This window comes from Neoarius graeffei, chromosome 5, assembly GCF_027579695.1.
Source record: "Neoarius graeffei isolate fNeoGra1 chromosome 5, fNeoGra1.pri, whole genome shotgun sequence".
NCBI classification, from domain to species: Eukaryota; Metazoa; Chordata; class Actinopteri; order Siluriformes; family Ariidae; genus Neoarius; species Neoarius graeffei.
In genome coordinates this window covers 10,263,484-10,279,971 of record NC_083573.1, presented here as the reverse complement: position 1 = coordinate 10,279,971, position 16,488 = coordinate 10,263,484, and the positions used below count along the sequence as shown (strand labels likewise).

Sequence of the window (16,488 nt, the reverse complement as noted above, 5' to 3'; positions counted from 1 at the left end):
TAATCTAGAGAGTCACTTATTAAATTGTCTGACTTTAAATTAATAGTATTAAAAAAAATTACATGTTGAAAGATTAAATATGCCCTACTAACCCTATTAGCTCTATTAAATAGGGCTAAATATGCCCAATTACTGGGGGAAGATGGTGCTTTGTTATACACGTTTATGTGCTTATGGTCTAAACCATATGGTCTGAATCTTTTCTGTTGTAGTTCTGTCATTTTTAGTTGTCTCTCCTGTACAGTTTGAATGTGAAGGAAATTGATTACATGTAGTTTTGGGGGTTTTTTGACAGAAAAAGCTAGCAAATATCTACACCATGATCTCAGTTATGCTTTTTATAATTCATACTTCAAGCGTATCAGCTGCTAACTCTAGATGTTAATTCAGATTAGTTATTTCCACCTAACTGGTCTGTATATGTTGGGGCAGGTAGCAGAGAGAAGGGAGATTTGGAACAGTTTGTATTCCCAAAAATAATTTTCAACCAATTGGGTTTTAGATTACATCAGAAGTGAAATGTTGCCCCTTAGAGCAGTGCCGTATTAAGCCAATGCGGTGCCCCTGGGCACTATACCTCAAGTGCCCCCCACCACCACCACCACCACCCTGCGCGCACACGTTCAGTAACCTCCTGCACACACTCACAAACCTTGCCCTTTGCTGTCAAAAATAGTAGCATATACATAAACAATAGTACACATAAACAAGGTCATTCTTCCTCATTGAAAATGTATTAAGTAGGCTACATCAGCCCATCAAATTCACTGAAAACAACCAACGATATGCATGTAGGCATATTGAAATGTCTTATTCAAAAATGAGCAGCATATATTTGTATGTCTCAAGGGGATCCTCGTCGTCACTGACCCCTCGGCTAACACTGGCTGTGGTTGTAGCATCTCCCCGGCTAGTGCTAGCAGGGCCATCTCCCTCACTAGCATCGCTGATTTCACTAGCTTCGGCTTCAGCGCTGGTAGTGACAGCAGTTGTCGATGTTTTTATAAAAAAAAAACGATCTAACACTGGAACATTTTTAATTGCAGCTACACGCCTGGAGTCTTTCTCTTTTTTTATTTTCTCTTCGCACAACCACTCAATTGATGTCTGTCCATTTTTCATTTCTACCACGGTTTTTAAAAAATTGATACATTTCACCATAGGTGGACTGGCTCAACTGACAGGTTGAGGAAAGGGGGGCTAATGGTCACATGATTATTGTTGTTGTTCTTATGAAATTAGTGTTCATAATGAATTATATATGACTATTTAACAATGTCAGGTGTATAACCATTTTAAGTGTACAAACATTCACGAAAAATATTTTTAAAGTTTCTGTCATGTGGCTGTGAGTGGTTAGTGCCCCTGGGCATTGTGCCGCAGGCCCATATAGTTAATCCGGCCTTGCCTTAGAGTAACCTACATCCTTTGGAGCCACAAAGCTGGACACTGCAGCAAGGTGTTGGCAGTTAAATATTTGTGTCAACCAAAACTTGTATTTTCTATTTCACAATTGCTCTCCAGTCTGTGCTGTAATTTGTTAGGAATTAAAGTATGTAGCCTAGAGTTACCATATATAATATCATTTATTCAGCTCAAATACTGGAGAAAAACATTGAAGGATTTTTTTTTTCCAAAATGGCCAGACAGGGCAAGTTGGGACAGTTCATGGTACAGTTTTTGGTTTTGTTGTTGTTTTTTTCTTCATCTTATCTCATCTCATCTCATTATCTGTTCTACAGAGTCGCAGGCAAGCTGGAGCTTATCCCAGCTGACTACGGGCGAAAGGCGGGGTACACCCTGGAAAAGTCACAAGTTGGGACAGTTCATGGTACAGTTTTTGTTGTTTTTTTTTCTTGTGGTTTACAAATATAAAATAGTTTAAAACATGTTTTGTTATAAATATGGGTGTGACCCTGCATGAAGATTAAACTTATTTCATTCCTTCTTGAGAACAGAACTCTTTTGTTTTGTCAGGTAAGCTGATATTTTTCTATCGCTGTACCAGCACTGTGTGTTCATACACTTCATATGTTACAAGTTTTGATAATAAATAAAAATTAAACATGTAGGCCGAGGGATTTAATTTTTGTTTCATGTCTCCCCGCAAAAAATAATGACAGAAAAAGTGAAGCCTGGCCAGTATGTGTGTCAAGCTGAGAAACTAATGTTGTGGCAAGAGAGTATAGTAAATACTCTCTACTACAACATGAATATGACACTACCTGCAAAGAATTATACACCATCAACAAAAGCTGAAAAGTTGTCCCAAGTCTCCCCATTCTCCCCTACCCTCCAAACAAGAATTAAGATAATATACGGTACCTACTAGCAACAGGTTTCTTGTTGTTTCAGTCTTTTACTGACTGACACATAATATTTATTCAGTATGTGTCATGGCAGTCTGTACCTCAAAAGGAGCCAAAAAATATACTAACATGAAAGAAGTTGCCTTAAATTATTTTACTGCACAGAAACAATGCAAGTGTGAGTGATTCCCAAAGAAACATTGAAGTTTGAGTTTCTTCCATTAGTTTTTAAGTCGAGTCCCTTTTTGGGAGACCTACTCAAGGACTGCCCCAGGACCGGTGCAAAACAAAATAGCAGCTCCTGTTAAAGTTCGTGTAAAAGAACTTTCCTTGTTGAAAACAAAGACTTCTGACTGGCTAAAACATATTTCTCACTATTTTTCAAAAGAAAACAGACATACTAGCATTTACCATGTGGCATTCTAAGGGTTTTACTACTTAATGACAAGTCTGTGTTTGTCACGTGGGATGCCTTTACAATGATAATCAGTGGTGCAACCCGTAACAATTTTATGTAGTAACTACATACTTACAACGTAGTGGTTTGGTGTTACGTAGTGTTTTTATGTAGTTACTACGTAAAATTCTGGACTACCAGCAACATTTTTACTATGTCATAAAGTTACGTAGAGAAATTACGTACCCACCACCTTCCCACTACCTTATGGGCACCTTCCCACTACCTTATGGGCACCTTCCCACTACACTATGGATACTTTCACACTCATATGGGCATGTTCTCACCACCTTACATTTTCACATCCTTTCTACTACCTTACAAAACCTGAGTAATATTATGCAGGAAACATGGAAGAAGCAACAGTATTTTCCATAGTCGGTGCATTTATTTCAGCAAAAAACAAAATCGCATAAAATGGCATAAAAACCTACAGAGACTGACTGCAATATTTACACACAACCATAATTTTTGTTCTGGCCATTGAAAATATTTAATGGTGAACCAGTATTCAATAATAGAAACTCTAGCATTGAAAGAGCTAACAGATGTCTCTGGTTTCTGAATCAGATGAATGGTGGGTTGGTACAGTAGTTGTCTCCTTCGTTGTTGCAGCCACAGCAGCGCGAGCCTGAAAATATAATTATAATCAATGATAAATTGGGAAATCCTTGTTTACCATTATATGGTCAGATTAAATGATGTATGTACACATAAAATATTTTGCAAGAGGTACAGATAATATTCTACACTGAACATGAGAAAATACTCTCTTATCCAATCAATATTGAAGATCTTGAAGACTTATTACCCCATTTGCATTTTGCAATATCACAGAAAAATAGTAATGTTGAACTCGGAAGAGATTTCCATTAGAATATCACAAAACTAAAGAAGAACCATGAGCATGTCATGTGTTTTACTACATAATAATATACCAGTCAAGCATCATGTCATTGGAATCGAGACCCTCGCCAAATACTAACCTGAAAGAGGTATCCACCCCTCTTGCTTGGGGCATGCTTCAGTGTCTCTGCCACTTGCAGCTCAATGTTGTGGTCTTTACAGGTTGGGTGGCTCTTTCTGCATGCTTTTGTTAGTATATATAACACACCTTGATTACAACCAGTCCCAATTAATTAAGGTACTCAAAGTGTTTAAATTGTCTATATAATTATTTATGTAATGTTTAATTAATTTATTTCTGAATTTATATATGCAGAATTCAGGTTTATTCTGCAGGTAAACTTAGTCAAGAATTTCTTAAATGTCTGCAATTTTGATTCATGTTGTCATATTTAAACTGTTGCTAATCTTATCATCAGCATCGGACCGAGAACCATGCAGGGTCAAGTGGCCACTGGCCAGAGTTAGAGAACAGCTTCCCTTATAATGAAAAGTGTATATCAACCAATGCTTACCATCATCCTCATCTTTGGTATCCATCATTTCACCAAATTCTTCAAACTTTCAATCCTTTAAACCAGCTTATCAAAATAACTTTATTCACTGAAACTCCTACCAACCATACATCTGTACATATAAGTTGGAGCATAATATAAGTGAGCCTCCATGACAGAGTGGTAGATTCACACCCGAGTCTGGGGATCGTTTCATCCTTCATCTCATTATCCCAGGAGGTCTCTTGGGCTGCATGAGCCTTAGTTGCTAAAAGGTGGGCAAAAATCCAATTCACCACCACTTAGAGTGCAAAAACTAACCAATATTCCTTGAGTGCTGTTCACCAGTTTAATTTCATACTTTTGGGTCTTTAGGCCTGAATTAATGCAATGTAAATATTATTTCCTGAGAATAAATTATTTCTACATACTATATATAACTCTGTTGAGTGGCAGGGCCTCAAATGACCGCTTCTTCTTCCTTCCTTTCATGTTGAACTGAGACCACAGTTGGGAAGTTCCCAACTTTTTCATCATCCTTCGGATGGTGTCTCCCACATCACGCCCACCGATAGCACTCAATAAAGTCACCTACAAACATAAATGAAATTCTTTCAGGACAATTTGTTAAGAAAATATATGCAGACTAAATGTTTTTATTTCATTAAAATCATATGAAAATTTGTTGATATAATAATATTGGTTATGTTTCATACTAATAGTTCCCTACCATATTTACTGCATTTGCTTTCATACAGTATAGTTAGAAGAACAGAGTTGAGGGTTATAATCACATGTGGTGGATAGGCCAATGCAGCATTGATTTTTATCGATGTAACAAAGTGGCCTGTACTCTATCATTGGCATCTCATCAATATAAATATATAATTACCAATTTCTTCCTTAGAGCTGGATCTGCCAGCTTTTCACAGAACCTGTCTAACTCTTCAGTTGATGTTAGAGGATCCTCCAACTTGTCTTCAATAACATCATCATCAGGCCCTGCTGCTGAACCTTTTGCCGATTTGTTTCAAAAGATTCATCTGAACCTTCTGATTCTGCACAATTTCATCAAGGCGCATCAGAACCTTTCTCTGATAATCTATAAAAAGACATAAAAAGGAAATGGTTAGTGTCACGGGCCACATAAAAACGAGTGAGCAGTATGCATTTATGAATTAAAGACATAAATTTTAAAAAATTGTTGGATTTTATGATAAAATACCACACATCAATTAGTAATATTATTAGTACTGGATGTCACTACACAGATATTCAGACTGACAGATCACAAATGTAAGTCATTTATTCAAGTAGTGTTTCTATCTTTTCATAAAATGTGTATGCTAGCATGTCTCTTTTGTAAGTAAGAATAGAACTCACTGTCTGATCTGGTATTTTGCCGTGTATCTGTACTCCTCGGCCTGAACAGCTCTTCAAGGTCCTCTGTATCTGAGACAAATTTGCAAACCAATTAATATCATGCAGAACGAATGGAATTAATTAAGCTAATGGTAAGATTTTACTGTTTGTTTTTAATGAATGTAATATGCAAACCTTGGAGATGAATGATATTCCCAAGAGATAAAAAGAAATTCCACCTAAGTGAATTTTTCTATAGATTGCATAATGAATGCATGTAACAGTAAAACAAACTGAAATAGTGTGGAACAGCTTTATGAAACATTCCAAATACCACAATAAGTAGTCTACATATGTTGTTCCAGAATAAATTTTGTGAAACAATTTAGTTTTTAAATTTCACCAAACATTCATATTAGAATGCATATTTATCAGTTTATATTGTAACAATACTAAATAACTGACCAAAGTCATCTTTTGATTTAAATCAAGAGGTAGTTAAACCTTCACAGCTTTAAACCATGGTTTAAAAAAGTGAATGAAATTACCCTATAAAGGATCCACACTAACATTCAATAACAGGGTTGCCACTCAAGTAAGATTTCAAAATTTCCTGATATGTCCCTGCCATTTCCCTGACTTTGCTTCATTGTTGCCTGACTGAATAAATTAATTGCAATTAACATACTTGCATGTTGCAATCAACTGTTTACAATATACAGCTGCAAATTAAACTTTCAGATTTAGTACGGGAAGGCGTCTTACAGATCGGTGGGAGACAATTCTACATCTAATAAAAATACATTAAAATGGGTCAGTAAGGTGTTATTCCTAATGGGTCTCATTTTAGTGTAAACATTGATTCTCACTCAGTTGTGGTGGTGTTGGCAATGTTCCTGGCCTTGACCTTGGTGCAGGTGTTTCCGGTACCTCTGGTGCACTGGTCAACTGCCTCTTAGGTGGGGGGGGGAGGGGGGGGGCAACATCGTTATCATCAGTTCCCTCTGGAGGAAAAAAGAGATCAAGAGATAGAGTGATTACTTTGATAACCGTAAATTAGAGCAAAAAAAATCACTAAATACAGTGACAATTCAGATGAACTCCTAGGTACCTGGACAAATGCTGCAATTTGAGAGAGAACAGTGTTATTCAAAGGATCATCCCTGTAATTTACACTTTAATATCCATAACTGAGCCTGCAGTACATCTAGTTCACCAACATTTTGCATATGCCAGATATGATGTTGGAGCTTGCTGTATTGATGTGTAAAATAGTTGACACAAAGAATAATTACCTTCCCCACTTTGTTCAGATGCATCATCCTGCATGAATTTCTTATTTGGTTTAGCCCTTCGTTTGGTATGTTGCTGCTGAGGCTCATCATCTGTGGACAGGTTGGATGTGTTCTCTGCCTTCTTTGCCCGCCGCAACACCTATGAATAGTCCTCTGCAAAATAAATGTTTTGGAGTGTTAGGTACTTTATTTAAAATGTCAATATAGAGCTTATGGCATGTAATACAAGCTTTTAAAAATATAGTTTCTTTTTATTGCTGACTGTGTGTTTTTGCTGCATACTTGATTACAGTCCATGCCTTTAGGTGAATGTAAAATTTATTTGCATTATTGCCCTAAGTATCATGTCAGAACCTGCACATAATACTGTAAACATCTTAAAGTGCAATTTGCATGTTAATATCATGTTTCCAAACAAATTTTAACTGACCTGTAAAAGACATTATATTGATTTGGTAGCGTGACCAGTTCTGCTTATCTGGCAGCTCCCTCTTCTCTGCTCTCCTTGTGGGTCTGTCCTGAGGCCAGTAGCTGTAGAAACCCTTCAAACGTAAAGTGTGTGTGTGTGTGGGGGGGGGGGGGGGGTTTTCATTATTTTTTAAAATTTACCCCAGTAACATTGGAGCACACACTTGGTTAGCAGGCAAGATTTTGTGTATAAATCAAATGTGATTTTATAGAATACAATTCTGAAGGCTTTAGAAACAAAACTAAGTTATTCTATGAACAACTTCCAAAACAAGTTTACAAGTGACTAGAATGACAGGGGCCCCAATTCTTGAAATTATTAATGTACACCTATTGAATTTTCCTTACATCTTTGTCACTCTCAATCCATTCTCTGGGGACGACAGATATTGAACCCTCAGCCAGGAACTCAACCACAGCATACCAATATGTCATCTGTAAAACAAGAGAACATTTCATTCCTGATTACTTTTCAAATGGTCATATAGATTAATTAATCCAATTGACTTAATATGGATATGTTCACTCACAAAAATGATTGAAATTATAAACAAAACTTCATTGCAAATGTGATTTCAATGATTCACGTTAATCAGTGCCAAGATGCATAACTATGTTAGGGTGGAAGCTATATCAGTGTCAGGATAAGTGATTACAGCCAGACCTGTTAACAACACCCATTCAGTGTGCCAGAAGTAGTCTATCCTAGGAGGGTAGGGTTAACAGCCTGTAGTGGAGCATTTGTTGTATGGTTTATGGGTCTACCAAGAGAGGTGTTCTTTACAATAAGGATATCTAAAAATAGGGCTCACTGTATAGTAAGTTACCTACAGTAAACTACATATAGTTCTACATAGCTATGGTAGGAAAGGAGCAAACGATTATGTAACGATTCTGTGTTGGTGGGTGGAGCACAGACGATGGCAGGACAGAGATAAGGTTTGACAGACTGTTTTATTTTACACTTTTCAGCGTTAAACATGCACTCTCCCAGTCTAACACACACACACCAGTCTTCGGGTTGGGGGAGCTCCTTTCGCTCTCGCTCTCCCTCCTCATATAGGGCGCGGTCACTGGGAAGACACACAAACAGGTTAATTGCTCTCAGGTGTAGTGATTCTGCCACTTACCTTCCCTGACTCCACCCTCCTGTCACAGATCGGCGCTTGACCACGCCCCCGCTGCCACATACACCCACCGCCCGACTCAGGCCGGGCGGCTGTCCGGCCTGCAGCCGACTCCCCCCCCCCCTTGACGGGAGAGGAAGTCTGCCACGACCATCTGCGCCTCCGGCCTGTGGACCACCTTGAAATTAAAGGGTTGGAGCGCCAGATACCAACAGGTGATCCGCGCGTTGGCATCTTTCATGCGGTGGAGCCACTGGAGGGGCGCGTGGTCCGAACAGAGGGTGAAAGGACGCCCCAGCAGGTAGTACCGGAGGGCGAGAACCGCCAACTTGATGGCCAAACACTCTTTCTCTATGGTGCTGTAGCGCCCCTCATGCACCGACAGCTTCCTGCTGATATACAGGACAGGGCGGTCTTCCCCCTCCACCTCCTGGGACAAAACCACCCCCAGCCCTCTGTCCGACGCATCGGTCTGCAACATAAAGGGGAGAGAAAAGTCAGGGGAGTGTAGAAGTGGCCCCCCACACAGTGCAGCCTTTACCCCAGAAAAAGCCTGCTGGCATTGCTCCGTCCACTGGACCGGATCTGGTGCCCCCTTTTTAGTGAGATCAGTCAGCGGGCTGGTGACGTCCGAATAATTAGGTATAAACCTACGATAATAGCCAGCCAGCCCCAGGAACTCTCTCACCCCCTTTTTGGTCTTGGGCCTCAGGCAGGCAGCAATTGCTGCCGTCTTATTAATTTGGGGACGCACCTGCCCGTTGCCCAAGTGGAAGCCCAGATACCGTACTTCCACCCGCCCAATCGCACACTTCTTCGGGTTGGTTGTGAGACCTGCTCGCCTCAGTGACCTAAGGACGGCCCTCAGATGTTTGAGGTGCCTCGGCCAGTCATTGCTATAGATAATAATGTCATTGATGTAGGCGGCCACATAGGTAGCGTGGGGGCGGGGGACCCTATCCATCAGCCGCTGAAACATAGCGGGCGCCCCAAACAGCCCAAAAGGAAGTGTGACGAATTGGTGTAAGCCGAACGGTGTGGAAAAGGCCGTTTTTGCCCGGGATAATGGAGTCAAGGGGATCTGCCAATAACCCTTTGTTAAACCCAGTGTCGAGTAAAAATGAGCCGTGCCTAGCCGATCGAGCAACTCATCAATACAAGGCATTGGGTACGCATCGAATTTAGACACTGCGTTGACTTTTCTATAGTCCACACAGAACCGGACCGACCCGTCGGCCTTGGGTACCAAGACCACCGGGCTGCTCCAGTCACTGTAGGACTCCTTGACGATGCCCATTTCAAGCATGGCCTCGAGTTCTTCCCGAACCACTTTTTTCTTGTGCTCGGGTAATCTGTAAGGGCGGCTACACACTACCACCCCCAGGGGCATTTCAATGTGGTGCTCTATGAGGTAGGTGCGGCCGGGCAGGGGCGAGAACACGTCCGAAAATTCGGTCTGCAACTGGGCAACCTCCTCGAGTTGGGTCGGGGAGAGGTGGTCTCCACAGGGGACCAGAGAGGTGCGCGATGCCAATGTTCCCTTTTGAACCTCCGGCCCCAGCTCCGCCTTCTGTGGAACCACTGACACCAACGCCACAGGAACCTCCTCGTTCCAGAGTTTGAGCAGGTTGAGGTGGTAAATCTGTAGCGCCCCACCCACTCCTATCCGTTCACCTCACCTCATAGTCAACATCCCCGACTCACTGTGTGACCTCAAAGGGTCCTTGCCACTTGGCGACCAATTTGGAGCTCGATGTGGGCAACAGTACAAGAACTTTATCTCCCGGTGCGAACTCCCTAAGGTGCGTACCCTTGTTGTACAGGCGGGTCTATCATTCTTGGGCCTGCCGCAAATTCTCCTGAGTTAGGTGCGTGAGTGTGTGGAGTTTTGCGCGCAGGTCAATAACGTATTGGATTTCATTTTTACTTGGTGAAGGTCCCTCCTCCCAGTTTTCCCGCAGCGCATCTAGAATGCCGCGCGGCTTACGCCCGTATAACAATTCAAATGGGGAGAACCCCGTGGAGGCTTGGGGGACCTCTCGCACTGCAAAGAGCAAGGGTTCGAGCCATTTATCCCAATTACGTGCGTCCTCACTTACGAATTTTTTAATTATGTTCTTGAGGGTGCGATTGAATCGTTCAACTAAACCATCCGTTTGTGTGTGATACACACTGGTGCGGATCGGTTTAATACCCAACAACCCATACAGTTCGCTCAGTGTACATGACATAATGAGGTGCCTTGGTCAGTCAGAATCTCTTTCGGGATTCCAACTCGGGAGATAACGCGGAAGAGTGCCTCCGCAATACTGCGTGCTGAGATATTGCGAAGAGGCACTGCTTCCGGGTATCGCATTGCATAGTCCACCAGAACTAATTGTAGCGGCTCTTACGGAGGGGTGGAGCACAGAGGACGGCAGGACAGAGATCAGGTTCAACAAATAGTTTTATTGTTACACTTTTCAGTCTAACACAATATGTTGGGCACAGACACATGTGCACACACACACATCAGGTGTCTGGTTCGGGAGAGATCTCCTCTGCTCTCGCTCTCCCTCCCTAAATAGGGCGCGGTCACTGGGAAGACACACAAACAGGTTAATTGCTCTCAGGTGTAGTGATTCTGCCACTCACCTTCCCTGACTCCGCCCTCCTGTCACAGACCGGCGCTTGACCACACTCCCGCTGCCACATACCCCCACCGCCCGACTCAGGCTGGGCAGCCGTCTGGCCTGCAGCCGACTCCATCCCCCTTGACGGGAGAGGAAGTCCGCCACGACCATCTGCGCCCCCGGCCTGTGGACCACCTTGAAATTAAAGGGTTGGGGTGCCAGATACCAACGGGTGATCCGCGCGTTGGCATCTTTCATGCGGTGGAGCCACTGGAGGGGCGCGTGGTCCGAACAGAGGGTGAAAGGGCGCCCCAGCAGGTAATAACGGAGGGCGAGGACCGCCCACTTGATCGCCAGACACTCCTTTTCAATGGTGCTGTAGTGCCCCTCATGCACTGACAGCTTCCTACTGATGTAGAGGACGGGGCGGTCCTCCCCCTCCACCTCCTGGGACAAAACTGCCCCCAGCCCTCTGTCCGACGCATCAGTCTGTAACACAAAAGGGAGAGCAAAGTCAGGGGAGTGTAAAAGTGGCCCCCCACAAAGTGCAGCCTTTACCTCTGAAAAAGCCCGCTGGCATTGCTCCATCCACTGGACCGGATCTGGTGCCCCCTTTTTAGTGAGATCGGTCAGTGGGCTGGTGACGTCCGAATAATTAGGGATAAACCTACGGTAATAGCCAGCCAGCCCCAGGAACTGTCTCACCCCCTTTTTGGTCTTGGGCCTCGGGCAGGCCGCAATCGCTGCAGTCTTATTAATTTGGGGATGCACCTGCCCATTGCCCAAGTGGAAGCCCAGATACCGTACTTCCACCCGCCCAATCGCACACTTCTTTGGGTTAGCTGTGAGCCCCGCTCGCCTCAGCGACCTAAGGACGGCCCTCAGATGTTCAAGGTGCCTCAGCCAGTCATTACTATAGATGATTATATCATCTAGATACGCGGCCGCATAGGTGGCATGGGGGCGGAGGACCCTATCCATCAGCCGCTGAAACGTCGCGGTTGCCCCAAACAGCCCAAACGGAAGTGTGACGAATTGGTGTAAACCAAACGGTGTGGAAAAGGCTGTTTTTGCTCGGGATAGTGGAGTCAAGGGGATCTGCCAATATCCCTTCGTCAAATCCAGTGTTGAATAAAAGAGAGCCGTGCCTAGTCAATCGAGCAACTCATCAATATGAGGCATTGGGTACGCGGCGAATTTAGACACCACGTTGACTTTTTTATAGTCCACACAGAACCGGACCGACCCGTCGGCCTTGGGTACCAAGACCACCGGGCTGCTCCAGTCACTGTGGGACTCCTCAACGATGCCCATTTCGAGCATGGTCTGAAGTTCTTCCTGAACCACCTTTTTTTTGTGTTCGGGTAGCCTGTAAGGGTGGCTACACACTACCACCCCCGGGGGCGTCTCTATGTGGTGCTCTATGAGGTTAGTGCGACCGGGCAGGGGCGAGAACACATCCGAAAACTCGGTCTGCAACTGGGCGACCTCCGTGAGTTGGGTCGGGGAGAGGTGGTCTCCACAGGGGACCGGAGAGGTACGTGATGCCAATGTCCCTTTTTGAACCTCCGGCCCCAGATCCGCCTTCTCTGGAACCACTGACACCAACGCCACGGGGACCTCCTCGTTCCAGAGTTTAAGGAGATTGAGGTGGTAAATCTGTAGCGCCCCACCCCTGTCCGTTCGCCTCACCTCATAGTCGACGTCCCCGACTCGCCGTGTGACCTCAAAGGGTCCTTGCCACTTGGCGATCAATTTGGAGCTCGACGTGGGCAACAGTACAAGTACCTTATCTCCCGGTGTGAACTCTCTAAGGCGCATATCCTTGTTGTACAGGTGGGCTTGCCGTTCCTGGGTCTGCCGCAAATTCTCCTGAGTTAGGTGGGTGAGCGTGTGGAATTTTGCGCGCAGGTCCATAACATACTGAATTTCGTTCTTGCTTTGTGAAGGTCCCTCCTCCCAATTTTCCCGCAGCACGTCCAGGATGCCGTGCGGCTTACGCCCATATAATAATTCGAATGGGGAGAACCCCGTGGAGGCTTGGGGAACCTCTCGCACTGAGAACAACAAGGGTTCCAGCCACTTATCCCAATTACGTGCGTCCTCACTTACGAATTTTTTAATAATATTTTTGAGGGTGCGGTTGAACCGTTCCACTAAACCATCCGTTTGTGGGTGATACACGCTGGTGTGGATCGGCTTAATCCCAAATAACCCATACAGCACAGTGTTCGTGACATAAACGTAGTGCCTTGATCAGTCAGAATCTCTTTCGGGATTCCAACTCGGGAGATGACGCGGAAGAGCGCCTCTGCAATACTGCGTGCTGAGATATTGCACAGAGGCATGGCTTCCGGGTATCGCGTTGCATAGTCCACCGGAACTAATATAAAGCGGTACCCTCATGCTGACCGATCTAATGGCCCGACGAGATCCATCCCAATTCTCTCAAATGGGGTCTCGATTAATGGAAGAGGGCGCAAAGGCGCTTTTGGAGTGGCCGCTGGATTTACTAACTGGCATTTGCGGCATGCCGTACACCACCTACGGACATCGCCGCGAATCCCCAGCCAATAGAATCGGGCCATTATTCGGGCTAGTGTTTTATCCTGCCCCAAGTGTCCAGCCATGGGATTAAAGTGAGTCGCCTGGAATACCAATTCCCGGCGGCTCTTCGGAATTAAACGCTGTGTGACTCGCTCTTTAGTTTGAGTGTCCTGCGTCACCCGGTATAATCTATCCTTCATAATCGCGAAGTAGGGGAAGGACGGGGTGGCGTTCGGCTGGAGCGTTTGACCATCGATTACTCTCACTTGGTCAAACGCATGCCGCAGAGTCTCGTCTCGCGACTGCTCTAGTGGGAAATCCGCGAGGGATTCCCCAAGAGAGAGAGGAGGAGCTGGCGGCTCCTCACTCTGACGCGGAGATGACGTAGACGGCTCTGTGACAGCTGCTCCCGCCAAAGCGACACCGGGACCTCCCCCTGTCAAATGGCAGGACCCACTCTTGACTAGGCGTGTCATTAAACCCCGAAATCCTGGCCAATCAGTCCCCAAAATTAAAGAGTGGGTAAGGCGAGGATTAACCGCCGCCTTCACTATAAATTTTTCCCCTCTGAAAATAATGTGGACCGACACCAAAGGGTAGCGGTGAACATCCCCGTGCACACACAACACCTTCACCCCTTGTGCTCCCCCCAATGCCTCGTCTTGAACCAGGCTTTGGCGAATTGAGGTCTGATTACAACCAGAATCCACCAACGCCTGATATGTAGCCCCTTGGATACTCACCGGTATGCGATACGCTCTGGCCCAATCGAGGGCGGCCTCTGGCGTGTTGGGGATCCGAACCACCGTGCCCACCTCCATCGCCATGCACTGCTGTTGAAGGTGGCCCGGCTGCCCGCAGCGCCAGCAAACCGGCCCGGGCTTTCCCTCTGCACCGGTGATCTGGGGCTCACTCACCTGAGGTGGGGGAGAGACAGACACAGAAGGGAGAAATGGGAGGGCACCGCAGGTGCGGCGGGCCGGCTGGGGTGGTGCCGGCCCCCACCTCCGCGGTGGGGGAACAGGGAGAGGATGGGACCCAGGAGGAGGAGGAGAGAGAGAGAAGAGGAGAGAAGAGAAGATGCCATCTGCTGTCCTGCCGCCGGGACAGCCGCCAAATGGTCCTCCGCCAGCTCGATTGCCTGATCCAGCGACACCGGGCGGTGGCACTGGACCCACTCTGCGGTTCCCGCTAGTAAGCGCGCGATGAACTGCTCCAGTACCACCTGGTCGATGAGTCCCTCAGCATCGCGGTTGTCGGCCCTCAACCACTGCCAGCAGGCGTCCCGAAGTTGCTGGCCAAACGCGAACGGCCGACCGACTTCCTTCAAGCGCAAAGCGTGGAAGCGCTGACGTTGTTGCTCAGGGGTGCATCCCACATGCTGGAGGACGGCCCAGCGAAGGTCCGCGTAGGCCAGCCGGCGGTCGGCGGGGAGCTGTAGCGCGGCCAGCTGCGCCTCTCCTGTTAGCAGGGGGAGGAGGCGCGCCACGCACTGTTCCACCGGCCACCCCGAGGTCTCCGCTACCTGCTCAAAGAGCGTGATGAATGCCTCGGGGTCATCCTGCGGGCCCATCTTCGTGAGGGTGAGGGGGGAAGGGCCTCTCATGACGGGAGTGGCAACCCGTCCATGGCAAACCATTTTAAAGATGGAAGAAGGTATGTTCTGGTTTACATTTTTGCATTGCTTTTTGTTAAATCAGCATCTCTAACAAGCTCCAAAACTGTGGCCACACACCAATACAGACATGAATATGAGCACTAACACCGACACTCGTTAGTGTCTAATTAAAGCTGTAGTTTCGTAATCTCGAGCAGTGCAGAGAGAGATGATGTTGTCTAGAGGGTCACGGTTCCAGAAATGGGTCAATGTCAACTGAAATAACTTCTGAAAACCATCAAGCTCACCATCATTTGTTCTGCTGAAGCAAATACTTCCTCTGTTATTCTCTCTTCATGCAGATTTTGTTAAAAACTTCCAAAACGATCACATGCTCTCGTAAAACTGTCATTCATCAGTCAGAAAAATACAGAGAAGTGTGTGGAAGTCACAAAAAAAAATCAACCAAGCACAGAGAGCATGGAGTCAGTGCTAAATAAATGCTGAGGTGATGAGATGAGGGCGGCATGGTGGTGTAGTGGTTAGCGCTGTCGCCTCACAGCAAGAAGGTCCTGGGTTCGAGCCCCGGGGCCGGCGAGGGCCTTTCTGTGTGGAGTTTGCATGTTGTCCGCGTGGGTTTCCTCCGGGTGCTCCGGTTTCCCCCACAGTCCAAAGACATGCAGGTTAGGTTAACTGGTGACTCTAAATTGACTGTAGGTGTGAATGGTTGTCTGTGTCTATGTGTCAGCCCTGTGATGACCTGGCGACTTGTCCAGGGTGTACCCTGCCTTTTGCCCATAGTCAGCTGGGATAGGCTCCAGCTTGCCTGTGACCCTGTAGAAGGATAAAGCGGCTAGAGATAATGAGATGAGATGAGTGATGAGATGAAGAACTGGTTTAAAATAGTTTGTGTCCAGAGATTGTTTTCTTCAAATCTCCAGAGCAGATGGCATTTCTGCAGCACTACATCCCTGTTCTTTAGGTCAGTTTAACAGCTTGCAAAAACAAAACAACAACAAAAAAATGCCACTGAGACCCAAAAACACACACCATGTTTGAGTCACTTCCTGCAGTAAAGTCGATTCAGAGTCGAATCACTTTCACTTGGAAACGACAGACACTGAGAACCTCACTCACACGAGTTCTACTAACTAAAGAACCACATGAAGCTGGAGAACACACCAGGGATCCACCCAAACACACCAAACACAGCATATGTGAACGAACTGTTCTGACTCGCAGCACTGAATTCAGAAAACAGAAAGACTTTTCCTGAACTGAATCAGTGCTGAGGCTCTGAATGACCCTGGGAAT

The 16,488-nt window shown here is 45.7% G+C and overlaps 1 long non-coding RNA gene across 1 annotated transcript; it reads right to left on the bottom strand.

Annotated features, from left to right (window-relative positions):
* Window positions 1–3,132: 3,132 nt before the first annotated feature.
* On the bottom strand, window positions 3,133–15,836 carry LOC132886495 (uncharacterized). The gene is made up of 11 exons (XR_009654703.1): window positions 14,321–15,836; window positions 8,302–8,890; window positions 7,640–7,726; window positions 7,254–7,365; window positions 6,824–6,976; window positions 6,398–6,532; window positions 5,550–5,618; window positions 5,059–5,268; window positions 4,598–4,757; window positions 3,753–3,856; window positions 3,133–3,397 (listed from the first exon to the last, which is right to left on the bottom strand). It is a non-coding gene; the product is annotated as an uncharacterized LOC132886495 (long non-coding RNA).
* Between the last annotated feature and the right edge of the window lie 652 nt (window positions 15,837–16,488).